At 41.5% G+C, this 22,035-nt stretch overlaps 1 long non-coding RNA gene across 1 annotated transcript; it reads right to left on the bottom strand.

Moving 5' to 3' along the window:
• Positions 1 to 6,566: 6,566 nt before the first annotated feature.
• LOC130545643 (uncharacterized) lies at positions 6,567 to 9,117 on the bottom strand. The gene is made up of 3 exons (XR_008961685.1): positions 8,484 to 9,117; positions 7,811 to 7,959; positions 6,567 to 7,597 (listed from the first exon to the last, which is right to left on the bottom strand). It is a non-coding gene; the product is annotated as an uncharacterized LOC130545643 (long non-coding RNA).
• Positions 9,118 to 22,035: the final 12,918 nt, after the last annotated feature.

Here is a 22,035-nt window from a genome sequence, read left to right as displayed (position 1 = left end):
CCATCTATACATTTGGATTAGCAGTCACTAATGCAAAACTAGGAGCATTCTCCATTTACAGATTATGGGAAACAATGACAATGTTTTATATAACAATAACAAAACAACAATAACAATATCTTGTTAGAAAGGCAATCAGTTAGAAATAAGCACCTACCCAAACAGACGAACACATTTATGACTTGTAGCCCACTGCAGTTGTATGAATGTGATAAAGCCTGTTAAACAGTAAAAAGCATCACATGATATTTTTAAGGTCCCGGTGCTCTAAATTGCATTTAACGGCTAATTTTCACAGCTGCCAGACATGTCTGAAGCTCAATAAGTACATTCATCAGCACAATCAAGAAGGAGAAGAACATATTGTACAGAGAAACTCAAATACATACACATAAAAACACATACATATATATTTATGTTATATATATATGTCTTGTGTGCATTGTCCAGTATTATTGTCGTCTTTCAAGTTTTCCAGTAGTATTTTTGAAAGTTTTTCAAAAGATAAGCAAGTGATACATGAAGGTACATTATCAACACTACTATGGGCTGTGTTTAACAGAATTTTAATCATCTAGGCCTATTTTGTATTTTGTAATGACAAAAGTTTAATGTATTTGTAGCGAGGAAGGCGGGACGAGAGCCGTGGGGCAGGAAGGCGGGGCCGGTGGCGTGAGTGATAATGAGTATCAGCTGTACGCGCACCGGTCCCGCATGCCTCACAGGGAGCTAGGGAGCATAAGAGGACGAGCGACGGGACTGCCGACGAGAGAGGACCGGGCCCGGAAATGTTACGTTTTATTTATGTTTGTGTGGCCGGCAGTCGACCGTGAGGTGGCTGCCGGTGTTCTGCCAATTTATGCATCCCTATCAAATTTTGCTACCTCCATACAAAACAGGACTAACCCCTCCCCCAACCCAACCCTTACACCTAAATAACCCCTCCCCCAACCCAATCACAACACAAGGGTAGCACAAATTTATGGGTAGCATAAATTGGCAGAACACCGGCCTTTACTTCCTTTTACTCCGCCTTTTATTGTTTGTTTATTTTGATTAAAGTTTGTTAAATGTTCGCCGGTTCCCGCCTCCTTCCTTCCCTACATTGAACTTTGCTACATTGGTGCCGAAACCCGGGAGGAAGGAGGGACATGCTGTCGAAGAGCCCTCGCCGCCGAGCGGCCTCGCGGTGCTGAGGAGTTCGGGCAGCGCGGACGAGGGACGTCCGCCAGCCGCTGCCCGAGGCAGTGGTGCTGGAGCAAGAGGAATCGGTGGGGACGGAGAGCTCGCGGCCGTGCTCCTGGGACGAGGTGGGATGGCGGCCATAGAGGGAGCGGGGGAGGGGCGGCCGCCGTTGGCATGAGCCGGAATCCTGTTACCAACAGCCATGATGGTGAGGAACAGGAAACGGGGAACTTGTTGCCAGCTGCCCTCAGCCAGAAGCCATCGCCGGCCGCCATGAGGGGGGGGGTGTAAGCACAGGCGCGGTGGTATATGGAAATATGGAAGGCCAGAAAGGCCAAAACGTGTGAAACTAACGTGTTAACACGCAAATACGCGTTAACACGTAATTGCGCGTTAACACGTTGTTTTAATATGGAAGGCCGTTTAATCAAAAATGTCTTTAGACATAACGTGTACAGACGATATAACGCGTTTTTGCGCCTAAAGACGTAATTTCGTCTACAGACGTATTGGTTTTAGCCTATGGAAAGTCACAAAATGTAAATATTTGAATAAAATTGATTAAACATATAGTCGTGATGTCATCATTAGCGTAACCACGTGTCATTCATGAATTATACATATAAACGTGATGTTCCCTCATGCGTGGCATTGCATACGGTCCTAGTTCCGAATACGTCAGCATATACAGTACGTGATTTTACGACAAGGAAGAATAGGGAATTTCAAAATACAAGCGGTACAGACAGACCATCGAAAGCATGGCTTTGCAAAATTTTCTTAACAACTACCGACGCGTTTTTCAAGAATGTGTGCATTTGTAAAATTATATGTATTATGCCGTCAACCCAATGGGCAACATGGGCTGCTGCCGAGAGTCCCGAACACTAAGGGATCCCGAGAGAGTTCTCATTTGCATTTTAACATTACACATAAAACATATTTCAGTATTATGCATATCCGAATCACTACGGACAGTACATGAAGATTAAAATCATGTAAAAAACACGAAAAATGTCAGAAAACAAGTAAACGATGAAGCTGCGTTTTTTATTTTTGTATGAAGCATAAATTATGTTTCATTAACAAAGTTCGGGAGAAGCTGGAGCACATAATCATCTCGGCTGGTTCGCTATCAGCAATCAGCTCAAGCGAGACTCCTTATAAATAAGACCAGAAATCTCACCTGCGCCATCTCTACAAGTAATTCAACACCCCTCCACCTACCCGTGACCCCGTCTCATCTCCCCGTTTCCGAGCTCGGCGCACTCGCCCACATCAGGGGGAGAGTGTTCCGGGTTCGGAAGGAACCGGCGAGCTCGGAGCCCGCTCCCTGGACAGCACGCCATACGCATATTTTACCTACCCCTGCTATCAGCATTATCCCTGCCATCATTATTATTTGCATTGGCGAACTCGTGAATAACGTTTACATTTCTCAACTAATTTCAATGGGTTACAGTATTGTGGACCCATATTAAAATATGTAAAGGATAAACTGCTGCTACTGGAGCATTTAACTTGTTCAATTAAATTCTATGTAGTGCTTTTTTTGCAATGTTCCAAGTGTTTCAATGCCGTTTTACAGGAAAAAACACAGGAGGAAAATAAGTGTAACTTAAGAAAAGGCGCACGGGCTTCTGCAATCTTGAACATAATTACTATATAGGGAATGGCAGATTTTTTAATATTATTTTCGAAGGTTTAAGCTCATGAAACTATTCCAATATTTCTTTATGTAAATGTAGTTTATGAGGACACAGAATTTGAATTATTATGGTTTTATCGCGCTCGCTTTTGCTTTTCCTGGGCAGCAACGTAGCCGGGCATGCATTTCTGGATTAAGTGTAAATAAGATAACGGACTTGGAACGTTATTACCATGACAAATTACAAAAACTGTTTTTGTTTTACTATGTGACCTCTAACCACCGTAGGCTACACCACATATAAATCCATTGATGTCATTTTCTATATGTCATTTCTATCTCCATGTCTGTTTGGTTTTGATCTGTAGCCTATTATATAAATAAAAACTAGTAGCATAAAAGCAGTTGTGTTGAACAAATCAATAGAAAACTCTTTAGACTTAAACACCAGAACAAGAAGCAAAACCTGTAGTGCAGAAAATGTTATTTATTTATGATGCGCTCTGGAAAAAAGAACAGAAAATAATTATTCATGAAAATTGTATGGGCTACATATTGTTCGGATTTTATTGCTAAACTGTTTCTGATTTTTAAGATTAATCATTATATCAGTATTAATGATGATTAATACTAGGCCATTTAGGGGATGCATTATGTATTTCTCGTTATTTTAAAATGAAAAACTGGAAATTTGACACCCGTTGTTTTGGAGAGTTATACGATATTGCAACAGCGCGTGTTATTTATACGCATTTCATTCATGAGAATGGGCTTGTTTTACAGTGGTTGATTAAACATTTCATTTACAAGTTAATTGAATATAACGGGCACACAAGGAATCTAAGAATGCGTTATCCCAGGTCCGCAAAAGCCAAACGCGGGACTGGTTATAACCCAGACATCCCTCCCTGCAAACTAATTTCAGGGATGTGTAGCCCCTAACCCCACACGTGATGTGTCATGCAGCGCGGATCAAGCGCACAGTCATCTCTTTTTTTATTATAAATGCCATGAACATAAATGCACATCAGAAGTAGGGCTGAAACGATTCCTCGAGTAACTCGAGTTATTCGAATACAAAAAATCATCGAGGCAATTTTTGTTGCCTCGAAGCCTCGTTTAATCCATTTAACTACAGTACACACGGAGCACTGCGTTTCCCCACGGACCAAGATCGTAGAGAAGCTCATCAGATGCGTAGGCTCTGAAGAACAAAAGGTGAATGAATGAGCACGGGGAGGAGCCCGGCATGCAAATTTCATTCGCCAATTTTCATTGGCCTTTTCTAAATACTCAGAAGATGATAGGTTCTCAAGACAAACCCCATTCTGTCGGTCTCTCGACGTTGTGTCGAACCGACAGAATGGGGTTTGTCTTGAGAACCTATCATCAGAACCAATGACACTTCGAATTGAAAACGTTGTGATTCAAATCTGAGCTGTGGAGAGAAATAATGGTAAGCAGACTTCCCAAATAAAGGCCACAGACAAAATGTTTGGTCTCTGCACGATGCGTACATCATTCACTTTAATGCAACATAAAAGCCTATTCAACACAAAGAATTGAGTCCAATTTGATAGGAACGAAAAGCATGTACGTATGCATTGAAAATCTAGCATACCTGCAGTGTTCTGTCAGGCCTGTAATGCTGATATGTGACTCCGTGATGCCGGAATGGGAATGAATTGCTTTGCTACTAGGGCTGAAACGATTCCTCGAGTAACTCGAGTTATTCGAATACAAAAAATCATCGAGGCAATTTTTGTTGCCTCGAAGCCTCGTTTAATCCATTTAACTACAGTACACGGAGCACTGCGTTTCCCCACGGACCGTTATTACTGACGCACAGCCCGCTAAACTCTGTTCATGTTACAGGGCTCTCAAGTCTCACGCATTCACCGTGAGACACACGTATTTTAGTCTGCTCACACGTGTTTCTCATGCTGATAAATAACTGATAGTTTATAGGGCTGTGACGGTTGCCGTAACAACCGCACCACCGCGATGGTAAAGTGCCATGACGGTGGTGAACTGCCACCGGCGGTAGTGCACGTCACTCTGACAAATATAGGTGTAATAAATATGAGAGTTGCGATAACGATTGCTAGTTGTAGCCTTTCAGTTGTGGATGGTTTTATTTAAAAGATTTTAAATTAACAGAAATTATTGGCATACGTTTCCGTTGGTGCGTTCGAGCGCGGGACTGCACGGCAAAACCCAGGTTATTCTGCGGGTTTTGCAATGGATCTTGTTGTGAAATGAACAGATACGTAAAATCAAAACTGGCTATGACCCGCTTGCTTAGTGTCGGAGCGCGCGCAGGTTTTGCCGCGGTTGCGGAGAGACATCTCTTCATTTGCGCTCCTGTGCACATCTTCTGAACGCGCATTTAGTGCAGCTGTACACATTTTAATCTGGACAATGTCAACAAGTAAATTTCACATCAACGAGTCGGAAAAAGTAAAGTTTTTATGGCAATCTGAATAGGAAAGCCAATGTAGGTTTAAACAGTTTGTTTCAAATGGAATTGTTAAGGACTGTAAGGGTTACGCCACTGACTAAAGTTACTGCAACAAGAGCTTTTTTATTTAGTATTTAGCTTTCTTATATCATTTAAGTTTTCATTATTTACTGATGTTTATCTAAATGTTTTATGTGCTGTAGTGTGCCGTTTCACTGATGGATTTGCGCGTTAAACATTGACGGATGTTTCATCCTCATTTTTCAGATATCATATTTCAATTATTTAACAATTTCAAGTATTTAAATTAGGTCTATATTTCTCTTCCACTCGTCATGTGGTTGCTACACGCAAATATAATAATATAAATATTATTTATATAAATAATATATATTTCTCAACCACCGCACCACCGCGGTCGATTTGTCTATTACCACCGCGGTGGTAAAAAACTGCCACCGTAACAGCCCTATAAATAGCTTATTGAAATGGTGAACTGATATTTTAGTCTATTTTACGAGTGAAACTCGTTTTCCGGCTGCATTGAGTCCATCAAACTAGATGCGGACTAGTGGACACCGAATCCTGTTAAAACACATTTCATCTGTCTGGTCTGCGTGTCTGAGTGAATGAACTGCACAGTTTAACATGCTACACGCGTGATGCTCATGAATTTGTCTGCGTCTGCGCTGAATGAGGACATGAACTTCACCTCCAGAGTTGCGCTGAGAGTTTATTTCACAAACATGTTATTGTTTGAGTGAAGAAACAGACATACTAAAAAATAAGCGTCTTCTGACAACCTGCCAAAATAAAAGTCATAGGCTATTGTTTGAAATTATTATTTCCATTTTTATTCATGTTTCTTATTTATATATTTGTATTATATTGCATTTTGAATTTAATATGGCAATGGAATGTACTAAATGGGTTTAGTTTTCACAGATATTAATGTATGCTATTTCAGCAATAAAAACTAATTGTTCTAAAAAGGAAACAAATTAGTTGTTTTACTCATTTTAAGAGACCTGTCTTATTTTCTCTTGTATATTTAGTATTGCTTTTTAATAAAGAAAAAGTACTTATTATCCGAATACCCGATTAATCGATGGAAAATCTGTAGAATACTCGATTAGTAAAAGAATCGATAGCTGCAGCCCTATTTGCTACGGACTGTTTTGTGTGTGGTTTCACAAACAGTGAGTCTCACAGATTCATCAATTTCAGCTGGTTTCAGTCTCTTGCTTGAGACTTGAAACTGTCATTGTTCGGGTCAACAGCTCAATGAGATTTCAATTTGAGGTTTTATTCATAAAAGATAAAGAATACTCATCTTAAAGAGATCATTTTAAAACTAAAAGTGTTTGGTCATTATCATTTACTGTAGGCTACGTACAACACACAGTTACTCTTTTTTTCTGTTCATTCCTTTACATTTATCCAATTACATTTTTAAATGAGGAATGCAACACCACAACTGTTCCCAATTATATCTGCCCACATGATACATTCCACATTACATCTGACCATATTGAAGAAACTAACTGAAGTTGGTCTTAAAAACCACAGTTCCTTCCACACACCAGGACTCTCTGGAACCCTGCAATTGAAATTTATCAACAGAGAAAGAGAAAGTTTTCATCAGACAACCTAGTGGGTAAGTGTCTCCATTGGAACTCCCACCAGATGCTTTTAATAAAGTTCAGTGGAAGGGGGTATTTACACTTAGTGTATTTTTACTGACTGGATAGTTGCCTTCCGATCATAAAAAGAAAACTGTAAATGTCGCAGATGCATTTGAGAGGCCAGCAATGTCATCACTGGCTGAGGTAGATACAGGACACAGGTGTAAATGTGCAAATACATCTGGTTGTTCACGCCATATTGATCAATGAAGATGCACTCTTCAAGTCATTTGTATGTAGAATAGGTCTAAACGGAACAATTTCTTCAGTACAGTTCATATTAGAGAACACGTTAAAGCTCATGTGATCTCAACACGGAAGCCCCTCCCCCTGAGAGGAGCCCCACCCTTATCTAAAATGAAGCAAATGTGCAAATCTTATAAAGACGGTGGTTTTAACGGTGACACCTCAGAATACTGAGGTGTGCATGAAAGATTTTACCTTAGTTAAATACTGGGAATAATTGTACTGCTTTATCATTCAGGGTGAGAAGATCATTTTTCATAGAGGAAGTTGTATGTCCGGTGCCATGCCAGATGCCATACTTGGCCTGCATTTCTCTCTGCATCACTGCAGGTCAGCTTACCCAAGCCAATGGGACACCAGCTGTGACACACACTTTAGATTTAGGTCAGACAGGAACACAAAAAAATATTGTTATAGTTAATTATTTTATAATAACAATAATACTTGGTGTTGTTATTATTTGTACTATATATAAAACAAAACAGAAATTCAGAAATTTTTAGATGGGATTTCATTATGTAGAGTATTTTTTCTGTTTAAATGGGTTTCATACACTCACTGAAAGATTTTTGGTCTTTACACTACCTCGTCCCTACAGGAATCATTTCAAACAACAGATGGATAGTTGGACTTTGCCACATGTACTATCATCACTGTGTGTGTCCATCTGGATGCACATGAATGGTCATGATCAATATATTCCACGCTGTGCCCTATGGAGAAGATCCAAACTTCTGTCGTTTGGTTGACAAGCAATGACAAAAGAACAACGGAAGAAACAAGAGATTAAAAAAGTCTTCATTAGCTTCAAATGGTTCTGTTAAACAAATGTTTTATGAGTTTCAAATCGTATAGGTTAAACATTTATGCAGTGGTCCAAAAATATGTTTGAAGTTACAGCACTTGCAAATACACAAATGTAATTAGATAAAAGAAGAGTTATATACCTCACCTTTTTCATTTTAACTATAAACATATTCTAGTATCATTTAGTCAGACTGTTGTGTCTGAATTTTGAAGAATATATAGAAAGCCAGACAAATGTCTTTTTATTAAAGACTTGAAAATGTGCTTCTGCGTTTTCTGTATAGCATTAATGGCCTTTGGTTTGATACCTTTGTTTTCCTATGCAATGACAACTGTCATCCTTGATAGATGTGATAAAACAAATTATGATTACCTTAATAATAATATGAATATACTAATATGACTATAAAATATATACACATATTAACATAACACAAAACTAAAATCATACCTGCATTGAAAGATTCACCTCTAGAATCGAGTGAAATATGGAGAGTTTTGAGTGTGTATCCAAGGTATAGGCAGCCTGCAGTGTAAGTGGCCCATATATTTATGGCATCAGTAAATGGGTCTGTGTCAGTATCTCCTATGATCACAAGAGAGAAAATGTCTTGATGATGAGCTGTAATTCTTCCTTAACAGTCAATAACTGCCTTAGCTGATATGACCAGCATTTAACCAGACATCGAACACAGTTAACACGCAGGTTTATATTATTACAGGTAAAATTCTCTACATCGAATTTCTGTAAAGGTTGATGGTAAGCAACTAAAAGCTATATCAGCTAGGCTATGTGCCAAAGCAACCAGAAATACTATAGGCTACGTTTTGCTAGCAAACAGCATAGTTATCAGGAAATGTAAAATATTGTAGCTTTACCAACGGTAAATTATAAGCAAATTACCTGTTTTATGACGTCTCTCTTTTAGAACAAATGCCATTTGAATTGATATTCAACTGCCATCTAGTGGATAAATCAGACATGACATGACGCATCCCATGCGTGTCCTTTGAAGATGGGAGTTGTCAAACAACTAATACATTTTGTATAAACGCATCTTAAAAATCCAATTTCCAAACACTAATATGACGTTGTCCAACCTGTCAGCTTAGTAACTAGATCAACCCTGTGTCTCATTCACACACAGTGACAGATACCAGTTACTGAGTCGACAGCTCGGATAGACAAACAGCTTTGATTTTTGAATTTTCAGGCACAGGTTACCAAGATAACCGTAGTTGATGATAAAATTTGAGATTAACTCTCTTATAACAACAATATGTGAGGTAGAACAAATGGAGATTTTGCTTAAATTTTACTTAAAATTGTGATCTCACACGTTCTGGAAAGTCTTAAAAGCGATCTTCATAAGGCCTCCAGCTGTCCTCAGATTTGTCAAAATACCAAAATATACAAATTACAAAAGTCAGAGATTTCAGTGTGAATTCAAACATTTCTTGTCGAATTTAAATGATATTTACTTCGTTCAATGTACCGCTTTGTACCACTTTTTGTTTCTCGTAGAGATTTTAGAAAGAGAATATCTTAAACATGGTTGATATTTATTTTAAATTGAGATATTTGGTACATCTGAAGTGAATGATTCAGAAATAACATTATGTCACCAATTATAAACACATAACAATATCAGATATGACATCACTCGCAAGCATATACATTACCAGAAAATAAATATATAAGAATTGACCATTCATCACCAGCATTCTTATGCAGCATGCTTGACGTAGATCAACTTCAGCTCTCTTCAACAATCCTCAATATTCTCTCAGTCCTTCACTTTTTTTACATGTTTCTAATCCCTCTCTTCACCCCCTCCAGACCCTTCATTCCCACGTTAATGAAACATTGACTGCTTCAGCTTCAGTTCACAGGTGTTTAAATACGCTGTTAACTACATGTCCAACACAACGGTGCATGCATCGTGCATGTGACCGTGTGACAGTCAGACTATATTCTGAAGAAACATTTTCAGTTTATTGCTTAAGGCTCTAAAGAAAAAAGTTACAATTAGATATCTATCTTTCCTGCTGCACAAAATATGGCAATATGAAACTTAAATAAATGAGTCAAAATAACTTTAGGTAGTCCTTATTCTGTTCTTTAAATAGAAAATAAAACTAAAAGCACAAGCAGAACTAGAATAAGGCCACAGCATATACGTATTAGTGTAACCATGCATGCAAACAACAAAATCAGTGTCAGCATATCCCCAGAAAGCTTGTGTTAAAGAACAAAAGTGTCATTTCATCAGCAAACTTTTTACATTCAGACGAACATTATAAAAAGTTATTTCACTGTTTATGATTCTGTCGTAGCTGTTGTTTTTTGCTTTTTGCTGATAGCTGGGACTGGTCAACCTTTTTATTTTTTAACAGCATGTATACTGGGCAGGGTATCTAAGTCTTTATGAATGGAATACCCAGATGGCCAACTATATACAAAAATGTGCAATATACAGCACACTGTAAGGAATTTTGTATCCCGTAATGCAATGCGGTTATCTTCACATTCCATTTTAAACTAACTGGAATGCATATCAACCATGGTATGAACACTTTTTGACTAATTATTTGATCAATTAAACTGTAATCCCAAGCTCGGAATTGAGGTCATGTGATGAATTAATGTGGCAATGCAGCATAATAAAAACAATATTTGTTGCATACTTGATGTTGCATATTATGTTGCATACTATTTTACATACCTAGTAGAGTAAGTAAATAAACGCAAAAAGACAAAGATTACCAATTAAAACATGAAATCGGTTCTTATAAAAACTGATTCTCTGGCCTTGACCCATATTCATTTATCACAAGTTTTTCACTAACACAGTGTGAAATGGACATCTGTGTGTATTTGTGTATGTGTCCAACACATTTCCTTAAGCAGGTTTTTCAAGCCATTGGTCCTGACTTGCTGTCTTTTATCAACAAATGCTTTTACACTGGGACCGTACCTGACTGTCTCAAACATGCTTTGGTTTTACCTCGTCTTAAAAAAACGAATCTGGATCCTACGCTGCTGAGTAACTTCCGTCCAATTTCAAATTTGCCTTTTCTCTCAAAAATTCTAGAAAAAGCAGTTTTAAGTCAACTTCTGTCTTTTTTGAATGAAAATAAAATCCATGAGAAATTCCAGTCTGGTTTTAAAGCCCGTCACAGCACTGAATCAGCGCTCTTAAGAGTCTTGAACGATGTAATGCTCACCACTGATACTGGGCAATTTATGGCTTTGGTCTTGCTAGATCTCAGCTCTGCCTTTGACCTGGTCAATCATAACATCCTCATATCGCATTTAGAAGCATGTGTGGGCCTTCAGGGTACGGTGCTACAATGGTTCCGTTCATATTTAACCAATAGGAGTTACTCTGTCCGCATTGGGCAACAGTCCTCGGCCAAAATGCAACTGGGCTCTGGTGTTCCTCAGGGCTCTATCCTTGGCCCAGTACTGTTTAATCTCTATATGCTCCCTTTGGGTTCTATTCTATCTAAATACGGGGTCTCTTTTCATCTATATGCTGATGACAAACAAATTTACCTGCCTTTAAAGCGTGATGATAAGTTTGCTTTAGAGCCGATATTGGACTGCTTGGACGAACTAAAACTCTGGCTTGCCAGCAATTTCTTGAGTCTCAATGAGAGTAAGACCGAAATCATCCTGTTCGGTTCAAACGATCGCAGCACCCATGATTTTGATCTCCATACGTTGCTACCATACAGTACTTATTGTGTTCGGAATCTTGGGGTTTTGATTGACAACTGCCTCAAATATGACAAGCAGATCAGTGCTGTAGTTAAGTCCTGCTTTTATCATCTTCATCTTTTAGCCAAGGTCAAGCCCTATTTGTCTACTAAGAATCTTGAGACTGTTATGCATGCTTTCGTAACATCACGATTAGACTACTGCAATTCTTTATATATTGGTGCTACTCAGACATGTATCTCACGTTTGCAACTAGTTCAAAATGCTGCAGCACGGCTCCTTAAAGGGAAGCGTAAAAGTGAACATATTACACCAGCTTTGATCTGACTCCATTGGCTACCGGTTAAACACAGAATTGATTTTAAAGTCTTGTTATTCGTTTTTAAGTCTTTGCGGAACCAGGCCCCACAGTACCTATCTGAATTACTTCATTCACCCTCACAGTTAAGATCACTTAGATCAGGTGATTCTGATCTATTAACTGTTCCCAGAACTAGACTCAAGAACAGGGGAGATCGTGCTTTCTCGGTTGTCGGCCCCAAGTTATGGAACAGTCTCCCGGCCTACATCAGATCCGCCCAAACTGTGTCAATTTTTAAAGTTGCTTTGAAAACTTATTTCTTCTCAATTGCTTTTAATATCCCTTGATTCTCATCAGTATTTAATCATATCTGATTTCTGATTTTAGCACTGTCTTCTATTCAATTTTTTAGCTTTTCTGCTTTTCCTGTTTTAATGTTCTTTGTTTTTTATTATATAGATAAATTATATATATTCATCTTTTCTGGCTTTTGTAAAGCACTTTGGTCAACACCAGTTGTTTTTAAATGTGCTATATAAATAAAATTTGTATTGTATTGTATTGTATTGTGTCTAGGAAAATAGTAGAAAAGAGTAGACCATGTAGCCTACTACAAGTCTTGTACCAGTAATAATAATAATAGTGGTAATGTCAGTCATAAGAGGTTTAAGACAGAGAGCTTTAGAATAGATTAGATGCTATATATGCTGTGAGTGTAGTAAACATCACACAGCACGGAGGAAGGTAAACTTGAAAAATACTTTTAATAGCAAAAATTCTGCAATACTTAGGAAACAAAACATAAACACTAACCAAAACAAAACGCAAACAAGTACAGGCAAAGGGCAAATGAAACAGGGTTATATATACTATATACTGTATATATACTGTATATATATATATATATATATATATATATATATATACCTGTATATGTATACAGAAAGATAAGCGAGAGAACTAAATAAGATACTGACTGGTATCCTAGGAAACAGAGGAGGGTCTAACTAACCTTATAATGATGACATTAACATGGACCACTAAAGACAAAGGAAACAGAAACCAAAGGAACCAAAAGTAAAACAAAACAACCATGACAAGAGGATGTTACCCAAAGTAATCTACAAATGGATGGATACCCAAAAATCTGAAACATAACACCATTTATCAAAATAACACCCACTTCCCTAAACTATAAACATATTCCCCTGTTTTGACACACAAGTCAGATTTGTCAAACTGTCACTGTCCACTTCCTGTCTCATTGCATACACCATGTGGTCATTTAGAAAGCCATGGCATTTATTATTGTTCACTCAAATCAGCACAGCTTGAGCTCAATTGGCACAGAATTACCCTTAGTGTAAACACTAAGAGTCAAAATTGATCACACACCAATCAGAACAATCAATAGAATTAAATAAATAGATAAAAGGGCCAGAGTCAAATTATTCTGTTTTGGAACAATGGATCCAGAGAGATATAAAGGCAGAGGCTGAGAATACCAGAGGGGAGGAGGGTCATTAGGGAGTGGAGGAAGAGTTGAGGGAGATGGAGAGTAGGAGGAGCAGTAGGGAGTGAAGGAAGAGTTGAAGAAGAGGGAGAATAGGAGGAGGAGGGGTAGTGTAAAGTTGAGGAAGAGTTGAAGGAAGAAGGAGAGTAGGAGGAGTAGTATAGACTGATTTCAATCCGCTGCCCTGTTGAAATCGGAAACGAGGCAGAGGTGGGAAGAAAACCGGAAGGACAGATAGACTACAATGGTTTGGACAGCCATCGGGTGTTTGTGACATTGGTTGGTTGGTCAAACCATTGCAGTCTATCTGCCCTTCCGGTTTTCTTCCCACCTCTGCCTCACTTTTGATTTCAAAATGGCGGCGGCGTGAAATCAGTCAAAGTGAAGGAAGAGGTAAAGGAAGCGAGAGAGTTGGAGGAGGAGCAGTAGGGAGTGAAGGAAGAGAGAGAGTTGGAGGAGGAGCATTAGGGAGTGAAGAGAGAGTTGAAGGAAGAGAGAGAGTAGGAGGGGAAGTAAGAAGTGGTGGATGATGTGAAGGATGTGGAGGAGTAGTAGAGAGTGTAAGAAGATGTGAAGGAAGAGAGAGAGTTGGAGGAAGAGCAGTAAGGAGTGGAGGAAGAGGTAAAGGAAGAGAGAGAGTTGGAGAAGCAGTGAGGAATGGAGGAGGAGTTCAAGGAAGAGGGAGAGTAGGAGTAGGAGGGACATTAGGGAGTGGAGGAACAAGGAGAGGAAAAGGAGCAATAGAGAGTGAAGGAAGATATGGAGTTGGAGGAGCAGTTAGGACTGGAGGAAGAGGTGAAGTAAGAGGGAGATAAGAAGGAACAGTAGGGAATGGAGGGGGAGTTAAAGAAAGAGGGAGAGTAGGAGGAGCAGCAGGGAGTGGAGGAAGAGGTGAAGGAAGAGGGAGAGGAAAAGGAGCAGTAGAGAGTGGAGGAAGAGAGAGAGTTGGAGGAGCAGTTAGGACTGGAGGAAGAGGTGAAGTAAGATGGAGATAAGAAGGAGCAGTAGGGAATGGAGGGGGGGGTTAAAGAAAGAGGGAGTGGAGGAAGAGGTAAAGGAAGAGAAAGAGAGAGTTGAAGCAAGGAGCAGTAGGGAGTGGAGGAAGAGGGAGAGTAGGAGCAGGAGGAGCAGTTGGGTGTGGAGGGAAATGTGAATGAAGAGAAAGAGTTGGAGGAGGAGCAGTTGGGATTGTAGGAACAGGTGAAGGAACAGAGAGAGTTGGAGGAGGAGCAGTTGGGAGTGGAGGAAGATGTGAAGGGCAAGAGAGAGTTGGAGGAAGAGGAGCAGTAGGGAGTGGAGGAAGAGGTGAAGGAAGAGAGAAAATGGAGGAGGAGCAGTTGAGATTGGAGGAACAGGTGAAGGAACAGAGAGAGTTGGGGGAGGAGCAGTTGAGAGTGGAGGAAGACGTGAAGGAGATTGAGACGCTGCGTTGCCATGTGACACTTTGAGGAATGACTCAGTGTGACTGTCTCTAGGTTTGTTTGTCAAAGGTATGTTCACTGGAAGACCTTTCTTTAGTAACCTAAAACATAAAAACAGCTGCTCCGCTTTCCTCCCAGCCGCAGTTCTGTGCACATAAGTATTCTGGCTCCTGAAAGGGGGTAGACAATAGGCTTGTAGAATAATAGCCCCGGCATATTATCCATCACTTTAGGCCCGTAACCCAGCCTAGGGTAAAGTAATGCCTTACCAACCCAGGAGCAATCTCAAGGCATGTAGGAAAACCATCAAGGCCTAAAAATCTACTACTTGTTTGAGAGAAGAAATACATTGGTCCGAATCTAAAGAGCGTCTGAATCGAGGGGTCACCAGGTTAGCACCTTTGCACGGCTCACAGGCCTCAGTCTGTGAGCACCATGAAGGAAGAAAATCGCTAAGGAGTGTCTAGCAGCAGAGAAACCATCTAATGGAACGTGATGGGCTGAAATGGCTGCCACATACACTTAAATAGGGCTACATCTGCAGAAAAACATTCTTGCAGGAACTCTAATACTGTTGCTACTGGACAGTCAACAGGGTCCCCAAGGCAAGCCAAGCACCACAAAGTGAAAACTCTCCATTTTAAGGCATAAAGCTTCCTTTTGGAGGGAGCTCTGGAATGTAGTATGGTCTCAACAGCCTCAGCAGGGAGGCACAAGTGTATAAGGCTAAAGGTCTATGTAATTCAACATACGAATGCCTCACATGCCCAGCGGAGCTAGAGCTGCATCCACACACTGTGTGAATGTGGGAAATAAAGCTAGACCTAGCGGAAGAACTCAATACTGATATGCTATGTTCCCGAAAGCAAACCCCAGGAACTTCTTGTGCTAGGGAGAATTGATATGTGAAAATACACATCTTTGAAATCTATTGTGACAAACCAGTCCTCGGATCTGATTAACGTTACAATTTGCTTCAAGTTCAAGAAAAAAATATGTGTAAAAATACAATAACCCATTTCCACCAGTTGAAAACATCAAAAATATGAAGAGAAAAAGCGAGACAAATACATTAGCAAACATAAACCTACACAACAACACTACTATGCATTATTTTAAAGTAAAACTTATGTGTAAAAATACAACAACCCATCACCACCAGCTGAAAACATCCTAAAATCTAAATACAATACAATACAACAACACTTATATACAAACATGAGAAAGAGACAAAGATGTGCAAACTACCAGTTGAAAACTGTCATGCTCCCGGTCTGGTGCAGAGTTGGCGAAGTTAACTTGGATCTAGAATGATTAAGTTCATCCTAAGGACTAAAGCGAGTTACTGATGTCAGATATATCATATAGATGTGTGTGCTAGTAATGTAAGTTGGGTTATATTTCTATATAGATTCGCCAACTGTTTGGTGATGTAATTCAGATAAATATAGCGGCGCAAAGAGTGCAAGTGATCATCACCGGATTGCACGTTTATCATATACCAATCAAAGCTATTGGATTACTTTGTCCCCTTAATCTTATACTCATGTAATTCATATGATTTAAGTGACACAGGTAAACGATGTAGCCTGTCATTTAATAAATTTAATGATTAAGCCCCGTGTTTGTATGGTCGGGATAAATGCACTGATGGCGCCACCTTTTGGACAGACATAAACATGCAGCACACTTAACTGTGTATTAATGAGACTAGATTGCTGTATATAGAAGTTAATCTTCTTTTATAATTACTGTTGTCTATGCCTATGTAAAAAGTTAATGTATCTGTTTATTCATGTATGTTTATTCTGGATTGTCTTTCAAAACCACACCTAGTGTAAAGCAGCAAACATCAGTAAACTCATTTAAAGGAATTCTGGAGTCTGGAGAGTTATTACTTCAGATAGATGTCACACACACAGTTCTGACCGACTGTCTGCTGGGGTTCGAATTAACTGGAACTAGTGGTAAACTAAACCCTCCATTACACCTTGCCTGATCATTGTCTTTAGCATAGAGCTACGCTTCTCCTCAATCTTGCCCCACAGTGTTAGTCTCTGCAGCAGTTCGTGTGACTTACCTACTCCTTTGCTCTGTTATAGTGTACATCTCCTGCTCTCCAGGCTGTTCCCCGCTACCCGCTGCTCCGCCTGCTTTCTGCACTGCCTACTACAACCCTGCATTCTAATTTGCCTACTTATACTAGCCCTAATAGTAGGTACTTTTGAATGCATGGCAAAATAGCACAAACTGGGACATACTAACAGGAAGCGGAAGTGGCCGTTGTTGCCTGGACAACATTGTGGCCAATAACTGTCACACACATCAAAATACAGCTCTTCTTTCCATTAAGGTATTTATTCATTCATTATTACATAAGTAATGTTTACTGTATACTTACATTTGTTAATTTAGTGATGCATCAGTTATATAATTTATTAATGCAGTGGAGCATCACTACACTCCGCCTACTCATGGTGAGTTGTGGGTAATATCATCCATCAGAGTGTGCATCATTCTGTACTTCGAATTTCTACCAGAAGTAGTAGACCATAAAGGAACTATTTTCAACATACTACAATTTGGGACATACTAAATCTACTTTCGAATACTATTAGGACGGATAGTATGCTGATTGGAACACAGGGCAAGAGTCACTCCAGCCTCTCTCACTTCCTGCGGCTGCGCCGCCATTGTGAGTCCTGCTCAACACCGCCACCCAGCGGCCCGGAGCTCTGTCTGAATAACAGTGACTTCAAGAGTGCTTTTTGTCTTTGTTTTTGCCTTTTTGCTACTGCCCAATGGGATCTGGCTTTCTGTTTTGAGCTTGGACTATGGCTTTCTGCTTTGAGCTTGGACACTGCTATTTTGAGAAATGATAAACTTTGTGTGTGCCTACAACTGGATACCTGTACTGTTTTTTCTCATGACAGACATTCAGGCCAGGATGCATCCAGCAGACACCGACTCTGTGAGGGCGGCAGTCAGTTACCAGGGAGTTCTTTTGGGTCAGGAGGTTGAGTTCCTTGCGGCCCAGGTGGCGGACCTCACGGCTCAACTCCAGGAGCTCCGTGCGGCCACGACTACTAGACCCACTGAGGATCCTGCCCGTTTTCCCTCCCACCAGGAGCCCCATACCAACAACCCACAATTATACGATGGAGATCCTTACTCCTGCCGGGCCTTCCTTGGTCTTTGCTCTCCAGCCCCGAAGGTATGTGTCTGAGGAATTTAAAGTGGCCTAAGTGTTGACACTGCTTAAAGGGAAGGCCCGAGATTGGGGGACGGTGGCTTGGGAGGCGAGAGCCCCTTTCTGCTTTTCTTTTGACCGGTCTGCACAGGGTGACGAGGCTGCTGCGCAATTAACACGGCTGCGCCAAGGGAATTGGTCCGTGACAAGTACGCCATCTATTTTCAAACTTTGGCAGCATCATGTGCCTGGAGCGAGGGGGCTCTGCGAGCTATTTTTTTGGTGGGGGGTTGGATGACCAAATCCAAGATGTGATTGCTACTCACAAGCTGCCACCCCATCTGGACACCTTGATTGAGCTTGCACTTCGGGTGGAGGGGCGCCTTCAACGTCGACGCCAGCAGCAAACAGCCCACGTACCGTGGAGGATGGGAGAGGTCCCTGCCAATGCTGTTCTGGCTGCCACAACCTTGCCTGACCCCGAGCCCATGAAGGTGGGATGTCTTCGCCTCTTTCCACACCCATTGCTGTTCGATCCCTCGGTGTTCAACAGATCTCTTCTATAACCCACACCAACCCTCTTGTAAGTCTTGTCATCTCAGGTAATCACCATGAGGTGGCCGAGTTGTATCTCTTGGAGTCCCCGACTGCTCCGGTAGTCTTGGGGCACCTGTGGTTGGTAAAACACGGTCCTCATGTGGATTGGGCTGGGAATTCTATCTTGTCATGGAGTCAGTTTTGTCTTGCATCTTGTCTAGGTGCTGCCTCTTCTCCTGGCTCTGTGTTTCCTGTCTTGCTGATGGAGGCAGCAGATCCCGGCGGAGTACCACGACCTTTGCCTGGTCTTCAGTAAAGCCCGAGCTACTTCCATGCCACCTCACTGACAGTATGACTGTGCCATTGATCTCCACCTTGGCACTTCTCCACCCAAGGGTCGGTGATATTCCCTTTCTTGTCCTGAGAGAGAGGCCATGGACAAATACATTCGAGAGTCTCTGAAAGCCAACCTCATCCGTCCCTCCTCATCTCCAGAAGAAGTATGGCTCCCTACTTCCTTGTATTGACTACCGGGGTCTTATTGACATTACTGTTAAGAATAGGTATCCCCTACCTCTCATGTGATCTGCTTTTGAGCTGTTACAGGGAGCCCAGGTCTTTACAAAATTAGACCTCCGCAACGCTCATCATCATGTACGAATTTGGGAGAGATATGCATGGAAGACAGAGTTTAACACCCCAACGGGACATTTCGAGTACCTGGTCTTACCCTTCGGTCTGACCAATGCCTCAACTGTCTTCCAGGCCCTCGTCAACGACTTGTTGAGGGACATGATAAACAAGTTTGTCTTTGTTTACCTAGATGAAATTCTCAGCACTCACCTCCACTAAGGTGCCATTCAGATGTAATACTCGGGCTCAGTAGGCTTTTGATGTTTTAAAGTCACGTTTCATCTCTGCTCCTGTTCACTCTATTCCAGATCCTGGTTTGCAATTCATTGTGGAGGTAGATGCCTTGGATATCGGGGTAGGCGCGGTCCTGTCTCAGCGATCCCTTAAGGATGGGAAGGTGCATCCTTGTGCCTATTTTTCCCACCAACTGATCCCAGCAGCGCGCAACTATGAGCTACTGGCTGGAGGGATCAGTGCAGCCCTTCTTGGTCTGGACAGACCACAAGAATCTAGAGTGTGTACGTTCGGCCAAGAGGCTGAGCTCGCGCCAGGCCCATTGGGCACTCTTCTTTGACAAGTTTAACTTCACCCTCTCGTACCGATCGGGGTCCAAGAACGTCAAGCCTGATGCCTAGTGTTGTTTTTGGTGGCCTGTTTTAATTTTAGTTTTAGTCTAGTCTTTGTGTCAAGCTGTCAGTTTTACTATTAGTTTTAGTCACGTTCATACTCTTTTTAGTCTAGTCTAGTTTTAGTCGACGAAAACTGATGACATTTACTCTAGTTTTAGTCAATGAAAATTGTATTTTAGTCTCGTTTTAGTAATGCAATTCTATTTAACCCAGTCAATATAGTATACAGTAAGTACCTAGTAGTATAGACGAAACCACAAATTTCTTTTAGCCAAACCCATTTCAAACAAGGTTATCTTATTATATTATTGTTACCATATAGACTCAAGAATACATCCATTCCAGAAACGGAAGACGCTCTGATTTGAATTTACGGCCATCGTTAGGGGTGGGAATCTCTAAGCACGTTACGATGCGATTCGATTACGATTCAGAGGGCTACGATGCGATGATAAAACGATTCTCGATGCATCTTTTTCCTATACAAATTTTCTTTTTCTTGCTGTGTGACTATTAAAATCAAAGTATTTTTAATTACCCAGACTGATTTTACTTCCAATATCCTTTGTTAATAAAACAAATGGAAGTGATTTCGCAAGTCAACTGGAAGGTTACTGTAACGGTTTCAGCACCACCGGCCACGCCCCCCATGTCGTCACCGCCAGCTCGCTTCACCCGTTCCCTCTCCCCGGAGTTCTGAACTCAGTTTCCCAGCATGCACCGCACATCCACCATTTTTGATTAGTCCACACCTGCATCACATCATCAGGATTCTATTTAAGTTTGCACCTTTTTGTTCTTCCCTGTTCAGTCTTGTTGTCTTCACTGCAATTCTTTACCCCGATAAGTATACTTACCTGTTTTTGAAATACTTACCTGTTTTTGGATATTCCTGTTTTTGAAATAAACTCCTTTTTCTTATCTACCTCCGTGGTGTGCTCTCTGTCTACCAGAACCCTGACATTAGACTGGAACCAACACCATGACCACACCACAGACTTCTCCCGGTCCTTCACCTCCAGCTCCCTCTGATCCCCTCTCTGAACTGGTCACCCTACTCCGGAACCAACCCGCACCTGCACTCCTTCCGTCTAACCCACCATCGGCGTCTAGTCCCATGGCCCTACCCAACCGATATACTGGCTCCGTGGAGGAGTGTAGCGGGTTCTGTCTCCAATGTGAGCTCTACATACAGTTGCACCCCGGTCAATTCTCCACGGACAAATCCAAGGTAGCCTTCATCATCTCCCTCCTGAGCGGTAAGGCCCTGAACTGGGCATACGGGATTTGGCAGGCCGGAGGACCACTTACCACTAATCTGAAGTCTTTTCTTGAGCACTTTAAAGGGGTCTTTGGCCAAGCAATGGATTACCTTTCGGTGCACGATCTACTGCTGAGGCTTCGACAAGGACGCCTTTCAGTGGCGGATTATGCCCTCCAGTTCCGCACCCTTGCGGCGACCAGTGGATGGAATGAGCCGGCGCTTGTCTCGGTCTACCGCCAAGGGCTACAGAACTCGATCCGATTACACATGGCCATCTACGATGACTCGGTCGGTCTGGAGGCTCTCATACAACGATCCATTAGTATCGCCCAACGTCTGTCAGCCTGTTCGCCATCATCACCCGGTACATTTCCTCCACGGGTTACGACCTCTGCTTCCCGGACTTCTTCAGACCCAGAACCCATGGATGTGGATCGTTTTCGACTATGTCCTGAGGAACGTACACGGAGGCGGAACCTTAACCTTTGTCTGTACTGTGGAGGGTCAGGTCATCGCCTAGCCGTCTGCCCCGTCCGTCCGGCTCGACCAGCGGTGAGTTCTATCCATACACCGGCCTCCTTACCTCACCTTGCTCTTACCCAAGTGGTCATTATTGCACCTAACTTCTCTGTTCCAGTCCACGCCCTGATTGACTCTGGAGCCGCCGGGAACTTCATTTCTCTGAATCTTCTTACTCAGTTGGGCTTCCCGCGCCTAAGGAACGAGAGGACCATGTTTGTGCAAGACATCCTAGGAAAACCGCTGGGCCGAGGTCGGATCACACACCATTC

The sequence above is a fragment of the Triplophysa rosa genome, linkage group LG2, assembly GCF_024868665.1.
Source record: "Triplophysa rosa linkage group LG2, Trosa_1v2, whole genome shotgun sequence".
In the NCBI taxonomy this organism is placed as follows: Eukaryota; Metazoa; Chordata; class Actinopteri; order Cypriniformes; family Nemacheilidae; genus Triplophysa; species Triplophysa rosa.
This window is presented reverse-complemented; position numbering and strand designations above follow the sequence as displayed.